Source organism: Molossus molossus, unplaced genomic scaffold, assembly GCF_014108415.1.
Source record: "Molossus molossus isolate mMolMol1 unplaced genomic scaffold, mMolMol1.p scaffold_m16_p_9, whole genome shotgun sequence".
Taxonomy (NCBI): domain Eukaryota; kingdom Metazoa; phylum Chordata; class Mammalia; order Chiroptera; family Molossidae; genus Molossus; species Molossus molossus.
The window spans coordinates 98,707,171-98,721,591 of record NW_023425403.1 but is presented as its reverse complement, the minus strand read 5'-3'; the positions used below and the strand labels follow the sequence as shown (position 1 = coordinate 98,721,591).

General features: G+C 38.3%; 2 pseudogenes; one reads left to right on the top strand and one right to left on the bottom strand.

Annotated features, from left to right (window-relative positions):
• Nucleotides 1-520: 520 nt before the first annotated feature.
• Nucleotides 521-646, bottom strand: LOC118623141 (annotated as a pseudogene).
• Nucleotides 647-5,776: 5,130 nt separating this feature from the next.
• Nucleotides 5,777-7,154, top strand: LOC118622467 (annotated as a pseudogene).
• Nucleotides 7,155-14,421: the final 7,267 nt, after the last annotated feature.

The following is a 14,421-nucleotide window of genomic DNA, read 5'->3' as shown; positions in this document are numbered from 1 at the left end:
AACACTAACTGTGAAATATTCAATAGCTGTTAAAGCCAATCTGGGAATCTTCTTGGACATTAAAAGAAAAGTAGTTACAGCTAGAAAACATTAGCGAGGAAGAACCAAAGACACCACCCAGGTGAATGCTACATTTTAGAAATGACCACACATGGGCTTGGGAGCCCTCAGGTCGGGCCAGGCTAGAACTCTCTATCCAGTGATCCCAGAGGGTAACATCCTGGTCCAAGATACTGGTCATAAAGAGTTCGGTAATTCACGTGAAAACACTGAACACAGTGTCTGGTACATTGGCTTACATTTATAGAATGAAATGAAAGAATACTTAAATGCTTTTGCTATTTGATACCTCTTTTTCCTCCTTTCCCAGGAAGGCTGCTGGGATGTGCTGGTGGGTTCCTTTTTCCTCCTCATTCAGCACAGTCCTTGGTTCTTCAGCTGTGTGCCTGAGGTAGGGGGTTAGGGGTAGTTTTGGCTTTAAACTTCCTTGTTAGAACCAGCATTTTATCATATGAATGAGTGTTTTAGTTCCTTCCTCAGTAGCCCCACATTTTATTCCTCTTCTAGCAAACATTGGAAAATCACTCCTTATGGACAAATTGTTATTTTAACAAACTATAGAAATGATCCCTGAAAGTATAGTCTTACATATCATTATTTTAAAAGAAAACAAAATGCTTTTAATTGATCCTAGGGTATAAATAATACACTTTGACAAAAATAGTGTGATTTTTTGACACTACAGTTTAACAAGATCTATGGACCCAGAAGGATAATTTTTAAGCTTTTAAATTTGCTCAGTGGATTCATATTTCTTCCATGCAAACACCACCTTTTAATCCCATATTCATTTAGCTATTTCTTTAAAAGTTTAACTTATGCAATAGCACTTTAACAATCTCTGGGGACACTGAAGTATCAAGTTGTAGGTGACATTTATGGGACTCTCTCCCCGTGCCACACACTGTTCTGAGTACTTTGTGTCAGTGAAATCATTTACTCCTCACATGAACTCCTTCAGGTAAATCTTACTAATTTTCTGTTTCACAGATACAAAAGCTGTGATCCTAAGAAGCTGTTACTGTCTAAGGTCACATGCCCCATTACAATGGGGCCAGAATTCAAATCCTGGCTCCCAGCTTCAGAACTCAAGGCTATGGTATATTAATTTTAAAATAATAAAATTACTAGCCTTTTTACTGTTATAAAATACAAATGTCTATATACTGAATTTCCTTTTAAGCAAATTATTTTTCTAAGTATTAAATGAGACCGAAAGGTCTTTCCTCTTAGGAAGCCTCCTCTCCTACCCCGACACAGAGCTTCCACCTATAGGCACAAGGAGTCACACCTACAATGTTCTAGAGCTCAAGTGTCTCATCGCTTTGCAGATGCTTTTATCACCACTGTGTGTAAATGCTTGTTTCTATGTGCCTCCTCACCATTGCACAGATTTTTAAAACAAATTTTGTCTTATTTATATTTATTGCTGTGCAATTATTACAATGATAGTTAAAACAATAACAAAAAATAATTAGGGCTTACTATGAGCTGAGCACTGTGCTAAGTGCTGAATATGTATTGTCTCAGGTAAGCCTCTCAGTGACGATCCGGTATATGAACTATGATTACCTTTTTGCTCAGTGAATGTGTGGCACATGCCAGGTGCCCAAGAAAGTTTGACTGATTGATATTCCATAGTTTCTAAACTTATTTCCTGAAATAAATTAAAATATAGACTCCTTTGGGGAAAACAAACATACCAGAGATATTCAGTGATTGAGAGGCCTGAACACTTACATTTGGGGGATGAGAGTGGGGAGGGGGTGCTCCTGATATTAAAAAGGAAAGGCAAGTTGCAAAAGCCACAAACATTGTCAGTCCATCTCTATCCCATAACACCAAAAAAACTGTAATCATATGACTTAGTTTGCCTGGGAGAGTGTCAATTTCTTTCTCTCTTCTGATGAAATATTTTTAAAGTCTCTTTTCACTCTCAAAAGTCTTCTGTCTAGATGCTAAGTTAATGATCACCCTAACCATGAAGTCTCCATGTAATGGTCCATCTGCTACTCACCTGTTCTATCCAACTGTCCTACCCACCCATATAGGATAACAGGAATGTGACACTGAATTGAAACAACCTTATTTGTATTAAATAAGAATGAGGGTGAGCCACAGTGGTCTCCAGGCCACACTACCACAATAAGATAAGCAGAACAACTGGCAAAAGAACTTTGGAGCAAGAGAATCCTGATGGAATTATCTTGATAAGTACCTGGCCTTGATTTATCCTTGAGTTTATTTGACTATGATGACTATAAAATAAGTAACCACACAATTCTATAAAAGCAAGAACACTTGTCTCCCTACCTCACATAATAAATGTCCATACTTGTTTGTATGATCATAAAGGAAAAACTGAAAGATACAAAGCAGTTTGTTATTGTGGGTATGTGTGGGGTGGGGTGGGGAGATAGAAAATCCAATGGGACGAAAAGGGGAGGAGAAGCGAGCCAAACAACAAAGAAAAATAACTTTGCACTCACTATGATCTGAATGTTTAAACTTCCCCCAAAATTCTATATGTTGAAATAACTCCCAAAGACTATGGTATTAGGAGGTGGGGATTTTGAGAGGTGCTTCATTCATGAGGGTGAAGCCCTCATGAATGAGATTAGTGCCCTAATATAAGAGAGCTTATTCACTCCCTTCCACCATATGGAGACACAGCTATAAACCAGGAAGAAACCCCTCACCCAAGCATGCTGGCACCCTGATCCCTGACTTCCAGCCTGCAGAACTGTGATAAATAAATATTTGCTTCTTACAAACCACCCAGGATAGCAGCCTGAACAGATGATGACCACACTGAGGGGAGAGGGGGAGGAAGCAAATTATAAAATTATGCTTATGCACTTATGTAAAATTATGTGTGTGTGTGTGTGTGTGTATGAATAGTGGATAAAGTACTAGTCTAGAATTTAATGCTGCCAACACTTTGTGAGAATATCTTATTTACCACAGCTCCCCAAGCACTTAGTGTAATACCTACAGTACAAATATTTCTGAAGGGAGAAGGCAATAAAGCAAACTAGCAACCCAATTTGGTTTCTACTTGGCTATACAGCTGTGAGCCATGCTTCCTTGCTCCTACAGTAGCTGAGAGAATGAAAGGTTGTTTTCAACCATATGTAACACTCAGGCAATGATGAAGGGCAGATCTGACAGAAAGTCCACCCAGACACCCCTAGACGAGGGGCCACCACAGAGCTGTCACAGCAGCCTGCTTTCATCTCTAAGTTTTCTTTGTATGTTTGATCTTTAAGCTTTTTTAATTCAAAAATTATGTGTGCACACACACACACACAGGCAAAAAGAAAAAAGAAAACTCACAAGTTTTACAAAAATATCTATACTTTTCAAATTCATATTGTGAGAAGAAAAAACTTTTTATTTATCCTTCTAGGTTCTTTCAGCGTCTCTAATAATTAAAATGACATGAGACAGATTAACTAGAGAAAATAATCAAATTTAATTATATACATATGTACAGGGACCCACATTCATGAGTGGTTCAGAGACAGAAAGGTAAAATGAGGTATATTTGATATTCTAAGCTAAGAGATAGGATAAGATGCTTTGAGGCTTCAGAGGTGAGGATGGTTATTTGCAGGACAATACAAAGAGCAGGTGTTCAGTAATTTAAAGTTTGCCCTGCTCTATAGATAGGTCATAAAAATCATTTCTAGTGATATCTCTTATTTAGACAAGGACCCAATTTAAGTTCTTTAGGGGAGAAGTAAAAGCTTCTTTTGGTCCAAAAAGGTCTCAATTCCTCCAACTAAGAATAATCCACATACCAAAATAATTTCTATATGTGAGGGAGGCCTACTCTGAATCCTTTAAACTATTTTATTTTATTTTATTTTATTTCAATCCTCACCTGAGGACATTTTTTTCCGATAGAGTGGGAGGGAGAAAGAGGAAGAGAGAGAGAGAAACATCGACATGAAAGGGACACATTGAGTGGCTGCCGCCTGCACAACCAATCAGGGCCAGGGACAAACTGCAACCAAGGTACATGCCCTTAGCGGGAACCGATACCCAGGTCTCTCTGGACTGCAGGCCAACGCTCTAACCGCTGAGCCAAACCGGCCAGGGCTAAAATCTTTTAAAGACATGAATGCCATCCCTCACACTTTTTAATATTTAGATATATAAGAATATTTTCTTTTTTCAACAAAATGAGATCAGACATTTATACTATTCTACAAAAGTAGAATTTATATGATTGTACTTTTTAAACTTTCATTCTCACAAATATCTCTCCAGATTTGGTCATAGAAGATCACTGTATCAGCCAGCTATTGTCATAGTAGAGATGCAGAACAAATCACTCCAAAATGCAATGACTTCAACAACTATACTTTTTTTTAAAGTTCATCTCTTTTTTTTTTTTATTTATTTTTGTTACAGATGTTTCACCTTTTTCCCTCCATTGACTCCCTCCTCCCCATCCCCTCCCACCCCATCCCCAGCTTCGTTGTCTATGTCCATCGGTTATGCATACATGCATATAAGTTCTTGAACAACTACACTTTTCGTCTTTTTTTTTTTTTTTGCCACTCAACTAGGTTCATCAGGACTCTGAACTTGAAGCTGGTCCAGTTTGCCTTATGTGTCTGTTATCATCCTCCTATGACCAGTGGGGCATGATAACATGTATGCCCTTTATGGAGATGGCAGAAGCTCAAAAGGAGTAAGTGGAATAATACCTCTTAAGTCTAAGATCACTACCTTGTCAATTCTGTCCACATATCATTGACCAAAGCCAGTTACATGGCCAAATCCAATATTGGTAGGGTGGTGAAATATACTCTAACTCTCCTGGGAGAAACTGCAAACCATCAACAAAGGGTGTTGTTACCAGGAGAGATGAAGAGTGAGGAAAGTTGCAACATGCTCTGTGTCTAATCATTCCCCTGTTGATAAAAAACTAGGTTGATTACAACTCAGAAGCTGTGAAGAATGTGCAACTTGTCCTGTTTCCCTTTTGTCTGGGTTTCTATGAAGCCTCGAGCCAAATTTATGTCTCAATTAAGGCAAATTGCTTATAATTAGCATATCCATAGACTTATTTTCCATTCCTAGTTTAGTCAACTTTATTGTATTGTTCTTCTTTTCTTTTTTTGAAAGCTTCTTTAATTTTTAAAATAAATCAAGGTGTGCCCAGTTGGTGTGGCTCAGTGATTGAGAATTGACCCATGCACCAAGAGGTTGCCAGTTTGATTCCTGGTCAAGGCACATGCCCAGGTTATGGACCAAATCCCCAGTTCTCTCTCATTGATGTTTCTATCTCTCTCCCTCTTCCTTCCTTGCTCTCTAAAATCAATAAAGAAAAAAATAAATGAAAATCAAGATATTTTAAATGAATAAATAAAATAAATCAAGGTGTGATTAATTTGAATTTTATGAGTGTCAGAATCTCCTATTTGTTTAAGGAGCTAACGAGATTCACAGGTTCTAATGGTCTGTGGTCTGCCTCCCATACTCCACAGGTTTCTAGAGCCTGACCTCTATGCATTCATTAGTCACCAGGCACCAGAGGATGGGGAAAGGAAAAAGAGTGCAGACTCAAATGAATCCACTTAATTAGTTAGTAGCAACTCACTGTGGTAGCAACTTAATGGGGATAGAAAATTATCACATAGTCAGCCACCATTTTGCTTTCCTTTAAGCTGGCTGTGACCATGAGTCAGAGCAATTTTGGGCCATGAAGCTGCTAAGCAGAGCCGGGTCCTTCTTGAAATTTAATTCCCTCTAAGTTGCTCCCAAAGTGAAAGCCACGACTGTCCCTGCAGGAGTGCTTTGAGTTTACCAAATTACCAAATGGTTTAGTGATTGCTTCTCTGGAAAACTATCCTCCCCCATCAAGAACTGGTTTGTTCATTAAAGCAGACAGTAGGTACAAGGACTCTAACAACTTAAGAACCTCTCATTTGCTTCTCTTGCATCTAGTCTGACTACAAAAGGAGCATCACCTTTCAAGATAACCTGTGGAAATGAGGCAATTGGTGATAAATTAAGTGTGACTTCAACCAGGGAAAACATGCCGGCAGGAAATTCTAATGGAGTTCCTACTCAGTGTCACCACAGCAACTGAATTTCATCGTTGGTAGGTAGCTGCTTTTCAGTCTCAGCAAAGAATTGACAAAGATGTGGCTTCTCAGAACCCACAGGCTCCTATCATTGAAAATTTGCACAATGAAGCTTACTGGATGCCTTAGCTAGTTCCTTGCATTGTCCTGTTTGTAGCATTGAAAAAGTGGTGCCAGAAGATTTGCATGACTGTGTTCAGAACCATTTCACAAATGTGGGAATAGTTGTGCTTGGACTTGGTTGAGTCACCTTGTTTCAAAGCAAGTTGCTGAATGGTTTCTGAACATGAGGGGTGGACTTGGTTTATCCTCGTGCAAAGGTCAGATAGCAGGGAGGTGAATTCGAGAGCAGAATGGAGACAGTTTCATTGTGCTGCTTTTGTAGAAGAAAGTGCTGCAACAGGGAGGGCAGAAGCAAATACATTTAGTGTTCTCCGGCATGTCCTCGGCACTGGGCCACATGTCAATAGGGGCAGCAATGCCACCAGCTCTCTGTACCAAGCTGTTGTCAAGAGGATTGACCAGCCAATTGACGTTTCCACTTTCAGTGCCAGTTAGATTCTGGACTGGACTCTTTGGGGTTTACACTATCTCGCAGGCTGCAGCTGCCAAGATGTTATCAAGGCTGCCTACAACCAAGTAAAAGCAATTGCTCAAGGAAAGCTTTCCAGTACGGATGTCCAGGCTGCCAAGAACAAACTGAAAGCTGAGTACCTAATGTTAGTGGAGTCTCCTGAAGGTTTCCTGGATGAAGTTGGGTCTCAGGCTCCCATTGTTGGTTCATATGTGTCACCATCCACAGTCCTTCGGCAGATTGACTCAGTAGCTGATGCTGATGTTGTATATGCTGCAAAGAAGTTTGTTTCTGGCCAGGAATCAAGGGAAGCAAGTGGAAATTTGGTGATGAGCTGTAATACTGAAACACATTGCAAGAAAGAGCTGAATGTTTTCTCAACCCAGAGCAGCAAACACATGAAACTCATAAGTCTATAATGCAACATTTATCTTTGTATTCAATGAGGTGAAATATCTTAAAAAGTATAAATGCAGATAATTATTCCCAGCCGAACTAAAGTCAATAAAACATTCTAAGTATTAAAAACAAGAAAAGAAAAGAAAATGATCAGATGGTGTTCTCCCTGTTTCCAATTTCAGAGAAAGTCTGGGATTGACTTTAGTGCCCTAAATAGCATCTGGCCCTAGGCAGGTACTCAAATTCATAATGATACATAGTTATATATTTAACAAAAAAAAGTAAATACAGTCAATAGCCACAAGGCAACTCTATTTTTAAAATTTCAACCTTATATTTGGGACTTTTTTATTTTCAAAAGTAATATCAATTTAAAGACAATTTTGCACCCCCAATCTCAGGATAGCACCCTTTTATACAATCACCTACACTTCCTGTCTATAATCCTCATTCAGTGTTTCACCCCCTCCTCATTGTCAAGGAATAAACAGCAAGTAGTCGATACTCAGAGATTACCAGCTCACAGCTTGGCTTACTGGTAGCTAGCTCTAGAGTTGTCACCAAAACCACAGCCCAGCTTTCAAAGGTGGTTTTATTAGCAGTTCCCATCAGTATGCCATTATCATCCATTAAAAAGTGATACTTCAGAAGGTTCTTTACAGTACCATAAACTGGGAAGGGAAAGGACTGAGGTCAGCTGGTAGTGTAGGCAGATTTATTGTTTAAATTATATCCATCAGAAATGAGACACATTTTTAGCAAAGTACATCAAGGTATTTATTCCCCAAAGTGTCTAACTCAATTGGTAGGAGATTCTTTTGCTCCACTATTTTTAAGAGCAAATCCAGGTCTTTGCCTCACGTAAAGGGAATAAAAGATGGTAAGAAGGTGTAATATATGGCAGAATCACAGACCTCTGCTTAAAAGGACAAGTGGATTGAAACACCTTCAGGCTTCCTTCCTGCCCCCTCAACTGGACTCAACTCCTTTCTTCAGCCTCCCTGTTTCTCTAATTTATTTCCTCATACATGGGGTGTAATGACAGCCAATGAAGAGTAGGTATGAAAAGAAGAACCACAGGGGCCACCGTGATTCTGGAGTACACTGCTGAGCCCTGCCTTCTGTTTGCAGACTCTTCCCCAGAGCAGTCAGGGGTCTTGATTTTCTTTACTCTCCCTCACCTCTGAGATTGTCAATAGTTTTGCCAAACAGCATTAAAGACAATTGTAGATCTCTTTAAGGTCAACCTGTTCCTCACTGTCACTATTTTCTTTTTTTTTTAACATTCTATACCAGTCTAGAAGGAAAACAAGATACTGACATAAAGAAGAGAGGAAAATGCATTCTCAGTTCATTGCAATAGCTACATATCAAATAACAATGTAACAGTGTTGCTACTTTGTCCTGAAACAAGTTTGTGTCTGGCTACCAGGTAAGAAAGAAATACAGGGCATGCTGGAGAAAAATTCATTCTACACCATTGTCCAGCTCTGCTCTGGACCTTCCCAAGTTCTCCTGACCTGAGAAAAAATTCCAGCTCTTTGGGGCAGAGAACCACTTATTGAGTGAGCATGCAGTAGCTGCACAAGCACAGCGGGAAGGGACACTAAAGAAGCAAAGCCCTAACAAGTCCTTTGTGACCCAGTGCCTGTAAAATCTACCCATCCACGACAGCCACTGGGCCACTGAAGTCCAAGCCCATAGCCATTCCTCCCTGCAGATGACAGCACTGGGGCAAGAAGTGAAGTTTGGGAATCACCTTGAAAACTTACTTTCATTTTTTTCAAGTTAGCAATTCCTATTCAATGGAGAACCCAAGGTTCTTCAAACAACTGCTACTGATAGCCTCCAGGCAAAAAGCTAAAGGATAACTGACCCATTCCTGGGCTAGCAATTCTAACCAGGAAAGTAAGACTTGACAGTGGTGTTTAATGTGGGTCCTACCTTGCTCATCCAAATCGAGAAGAGGGAGCCACAAACAGCAGAACACCAACACCCACAGGGAAAATTTGGCAGGCTCCAAAGCCCACTGGGATAGCCAAATGGTGAAACAAGAAATAAAAGTCAAATGAAAGAACAAGAAACCTCTACCAAAGATGAGATAAATGTGGAGCAGTTAATCAAGTTAACAAAGCTAGATTTCAGAGCCATAATCTTGAGGAAGCTCAACAGCATGAGTAAGGATATTCAGACCATGAGTAAAGACATAGAAATGTTGAAAATCAACCAACTTGAAATTAAAAACCACCAAGAAGAAATCAAGAATGACATATCAGAAATAAAGAACACATTGGAAAGTCTAAACATCACAGTACACGAAGCTGAGGACCGGATCAGTGAATTAAAAGACAGGGTACAAAAAATCAACCAATCAGAACTCCAAAAGAAAAAAAATAAAATAAAAAACAATTAAAAAACAGGAAGATAGCTTAAGAGAACTGTGGGACAACTGGAAAGGTAATAATATTCGTATAATAGGAGTCCCCAAAAAAGAAGAAAATGAGCAAGTGTTAGAAAATATATTTGAAAAAATAGTGACAGAAAACTTCCCTAATTTGGTGAAGGAAGAGGCATTGAAGTTCAAGAAGCACTGAGAGCCCCAAATAAAAAGAACCAAACAAAAACCCATACCAAGAAACATAGTAATTAAAATGCCAAAAATTGAAGACAAAGAAAGAATTCTAATGGTAACAAGAGATAAGCAACAGGTTACCTACAAAGGAAACCCCATACGCTACAAGCTGACTTCTCAACAAAAACACTACAGGCCAGAAGAGAATGGCATGAAGTAATCAAGGTCATGAAAAACAAGGATCTGAATCCAAGACTACTCTACCCATCAAGGCGAGCATTCAACATAGAAGGTCAAATTAAGAGCTTTCCAAACTAAAAAAAAAAGGCTAAGGAAATACATTACCACCAAACCAGCACTGCAAGAAAAGTTAAATGGACTACAGTAATTAGTAGAAGAAATAGAAAGAAAAATAGAACCACACTAAACAAAAATGGCAATAAATAAGTACATATTAATAATCACCTGAAATGTAAATGGACTGAATGCTCCAATAAAAAGATACAGAGTAGCTGATTGGATAAGAAAGCATGACTCACATATATGTTGTTTACAAGAGACCCACCTCCTCACAATAAAACACGCACATAGGTTGAAAGTGAAGGCATGGAAAAAATCTTCCAAGCAAACAGAAAGGGAAAAAAAACCTGGGGTAGCAATATTCATATCTGATAAAATAGATTTTATTTTTATTTATTTTTTTTTATCCTCACCCGAGGATATTTTTCCATTTTTTTGTACAGATAGAATGGGAGGGAGAGAGAGGAAGGGAGAGAGAGTGAGAAACATCTACGTGAAGGGACACATCGAGTGGCTGCCACCCGCACGACCAACCAGGGCCGGGGACAAACTGCAACCGAAGTACATGCCCTTAGTGGGAACCGAACCCGGGTCTCTCCAGACCAAGGGCCGAAGCTCTAACTGCTGAGCAAACTGGCCAGGGCCTGATAAAATAGATTTTAAAATGAAGGCTATAACTAGAGACAAAGAAGGCCAATACATAATATTGAAAGGATCTATCCAACAGAAAGATATAACCTTGATAAACATATATGCACCCAACATAGGAGCAACAAAATATATTTAAAATACTCTGGAGGACTTCAAAGGAGAAATCGATAGCAATACAATCATAGCAGGGGACATCAACACCCCACTGACATCACTGGATAGATCCTGTAGACAAAAAATTAGCAAGGAAACAGAGACTCTAAATGAAGCACTAGACCAAATGGATTTAATAGATATCTACAGAGAGTTACACCCCAAAACTAAAGAATTCACATTCTTCTCAAGTGTACATGGGACATTCTCAAAGACATACCACATGAAGGGACACAAACTAAGTCTCTACAAGTTCAAGAAGTCTGAAATCATATCAAACATCTTCTCAGATCACAATGATATGAAACTAGAAATTAAGTGCAACAAGAACATGCAAAGACATTTGAACACATGGAGGCTAAAGAGCATATTATTAAACAATGAATGGGTTACCAAGGAGATCAAGGAAGAAATTTAAAACTTTCTGGAAACCAATCAAGATGAACACACAACAACACAAAATCTATGGGATGCAGTGAAAGCAGTTCTGAGAGGGAAGTTCATAGTACTACAGGCCTACCTCAAGAAACAAGAAAAATTTCTAATAGACTATCTAACCTCCCAATTTAAAGAAGTAGAAAGCAAACAAAAAGAAAACCCCAGAGCATGTAGAAGGAAGGAAATAGTAAACATCAGAGCAGAAATAAATGACATAGAGACCAAAAAAACAATTCAAAGGATCAATGAAACAAAGAGCTGGTTTTTCAAAAAGATAAACAAGATTGGTAGACCCTTAGCTGACTAACCAAGAAACAAAGAGAGAGAACCCAAATACACAAAATCAGAAATGAAAGAGGAGAAGTAGCAACTGACACCACAGAAATACGAAAGACCTTTAACAACTACTATGAACAATTATATGGCAACAAATTCGACAATCTAAGCGAAATGAACAAATTTCCAGAAACACATAGTTTCATAAAACTGGATAGGGAAGAGATAGAAAACTTGAACAGCCCAATAACAACTAAGGAAATTCAAGAGGTAATCAAGAGTCTCCCAGCAAACAAAAGCCCAGGCCCAGAGGGCTTCATAGGGGAGTTTTACCAAACATTCAAAAAAAAAAAACTAACACCCATTCTCCTCAAACTATTTCAAAAAATTCAAGAAAGAAGACTGCCAAATTCATTTTATGAGGCCAGGATAATTTAAATTCCAAAACCAGAAAAAGACACTACAAAGAAAGAAAACTACAGGCCAATATCCCTGATGAACACAGAAGCCAAAATCCTGAACAAAATACTAGCAAATCGAATCCAGCAATACATCAAAAAAATTATTCACCATGACCAAGTGGGATTCATCCCAGGGATGCAAGGCTGGTACAATATTTGCAAATCAATAAATGTGATATATCACATAAATAAAAGGAAGAATAAAAACCACATGATCATATCAATAGATGTTGAAAAAACCTTCAAAAAAAACCTTCAAAAAATCCAGCATCCATTTCTGACAAAAATGCTCAGCAATGTGGGAACAGAGGGATCATATCTTGACATGATAAAGGCCATATATGAAAGACCTAGAGCCAACATCATACTCAATGGGCAAAAACTAAAAGCATTTCCCTTAAGAACAGGAAAAGACAGGGATGCCCATTTTTGCCACTTTTATTTAACATAGTGCTGGAAGTCTTAGCCACAGCAATCAGACATGAAAAAAAAAAAATTAAAAGTGATCTAAATTGGAAAGGAAGAAGTGAAACTGTCATTATTTGCAGATAACATGATATTATACATAGAAAACCCTAAAGACTCCATCAAATATTTACTAGACAATAAATGAATTTGGCAAAGTAGGAGGAAACAAAATTAACATCAAGGAATTGACAGCCGATTCTTATACACCAATGATGAACTCACAGAAAGAGAAACTGAAAATACAATCCCATTTTTCATCACAGCAAAAAAATTAAGATACATAGGAATAAACTTAACCAAAGAAGTAAAGGACCTATTTGCAGAAAACTACAGAACATTGAAAAAAGAAATAGAGGTAGATATAAAAAGTGAAAACACATACCTTGTTCATGGACTGGCAGAATTAACATTATTAATATGTTTATATTATTCAAAGCATTCTATAGATTCAATGCAATCCCCATCAAAATACCAACAACATACTTCACAGAACTAGAACAGATACTTCAAAAGTTTATATGGAACCAAAAAGGACCTCAAATAGCCACAGCAATCTTAAAAAGAAGGACAAAGTAGTTGGGATCACCATACCAAATATCAGGTTATACTATAAAGCTACTGTAATCAAAACAGCCTGGTACTGGCACAAGGACAGGCATATAGACCAGTGGAACAAAACAGAGAACCCAGAAATGAACCCAAGATATTATGCTGAATTAATATTTGACAAAGGTGGCAAGAGCAAACAATGGAATAAAGACAGCCTCTTTAATAAATGGTGTTGGGAAAATTGGACAGCTACATGCAAAAAAAATGAACCTAGACCATCAACTAACACCATACTCAAAAATAAACTCAAAATGGATAAAAGACTTAAATGTGAACCATGAATCCATAAAAATTCTAGAAGAAAATATAAGCAACAAAATTTCAGACATCATACGAAGCAGAATTTTTACTGATACATCACCTAAGGCAACAGAGACTAAGGAAAAATGAACACATGGGACTACATCAAACTAAAATACTTCTGTACAGCAAAAGAAACAACCATCAAAATGGAAAGGCAACCCACTCTATGGTAGACCATTGCCAATGATACATCAGATAAGGGGTTAGTTTCCAAAATATATAGAGTACTCATACAACTCAACAAAAGGAAGACAAAGGACCCAATTAGAAAATGGGCAGAGGAACTAAATAGACACCTCTCCAAACAGGACATACAAATGGCTAAGAGACATATGAAGAAATGCTCAACATCACTAATCATCAGAGAGATGCAAATTAAAACAACAGTGAGGTATCACCTGTCAGAATGGCCACCTTCAACAAGTCATCAAACAACAAGTATTGGCGAGGTTGTGGAGAAAAGGGACTCTAGTACACTGCTGGTGGGAATGCAGACTGGTGCAACCACTATGGAAAACACTATGCTGTTACTTCTAAAAAATAAAAATTGAACTTCCATTTGACCCAGTGATCCCACTTGTAGAAATATACCCTAAGAAGCCTAAAACACCAATCAGAAAGAATATATGTACCCCATGTTCATAGCAGCACTATTTACAATAGCTAAGATCTGGAAACAGCCCAAATGTCCATCAGTAGACGAATGGATAAAAATGCTGTGTTACATGTACACAATGGAGTACTATACAGTCATAACAAAGAAAGATCTCTTATCCTTTGAGACGACATGGAGGGACCTGGAGAGTATTATCCTAAACGAAACAAGCCAATTAGAGAAAGACAAATACCACATGATCTCACTTATTTGTGGAATATAATGAACATAACAGTCTGAGGAACAGGGTAGACTGAGAGATATGGAGGTGGGGTGCAGACTGACAACCCTTGGAGGAGGGGATGGTGGCGGGATGGAGGGGATAAACCACAGAATTTGTATGCATGTACGCATAGCCAATGGACATGGACAACAAAGCCGGGGACAGGATGGGAAAAAAT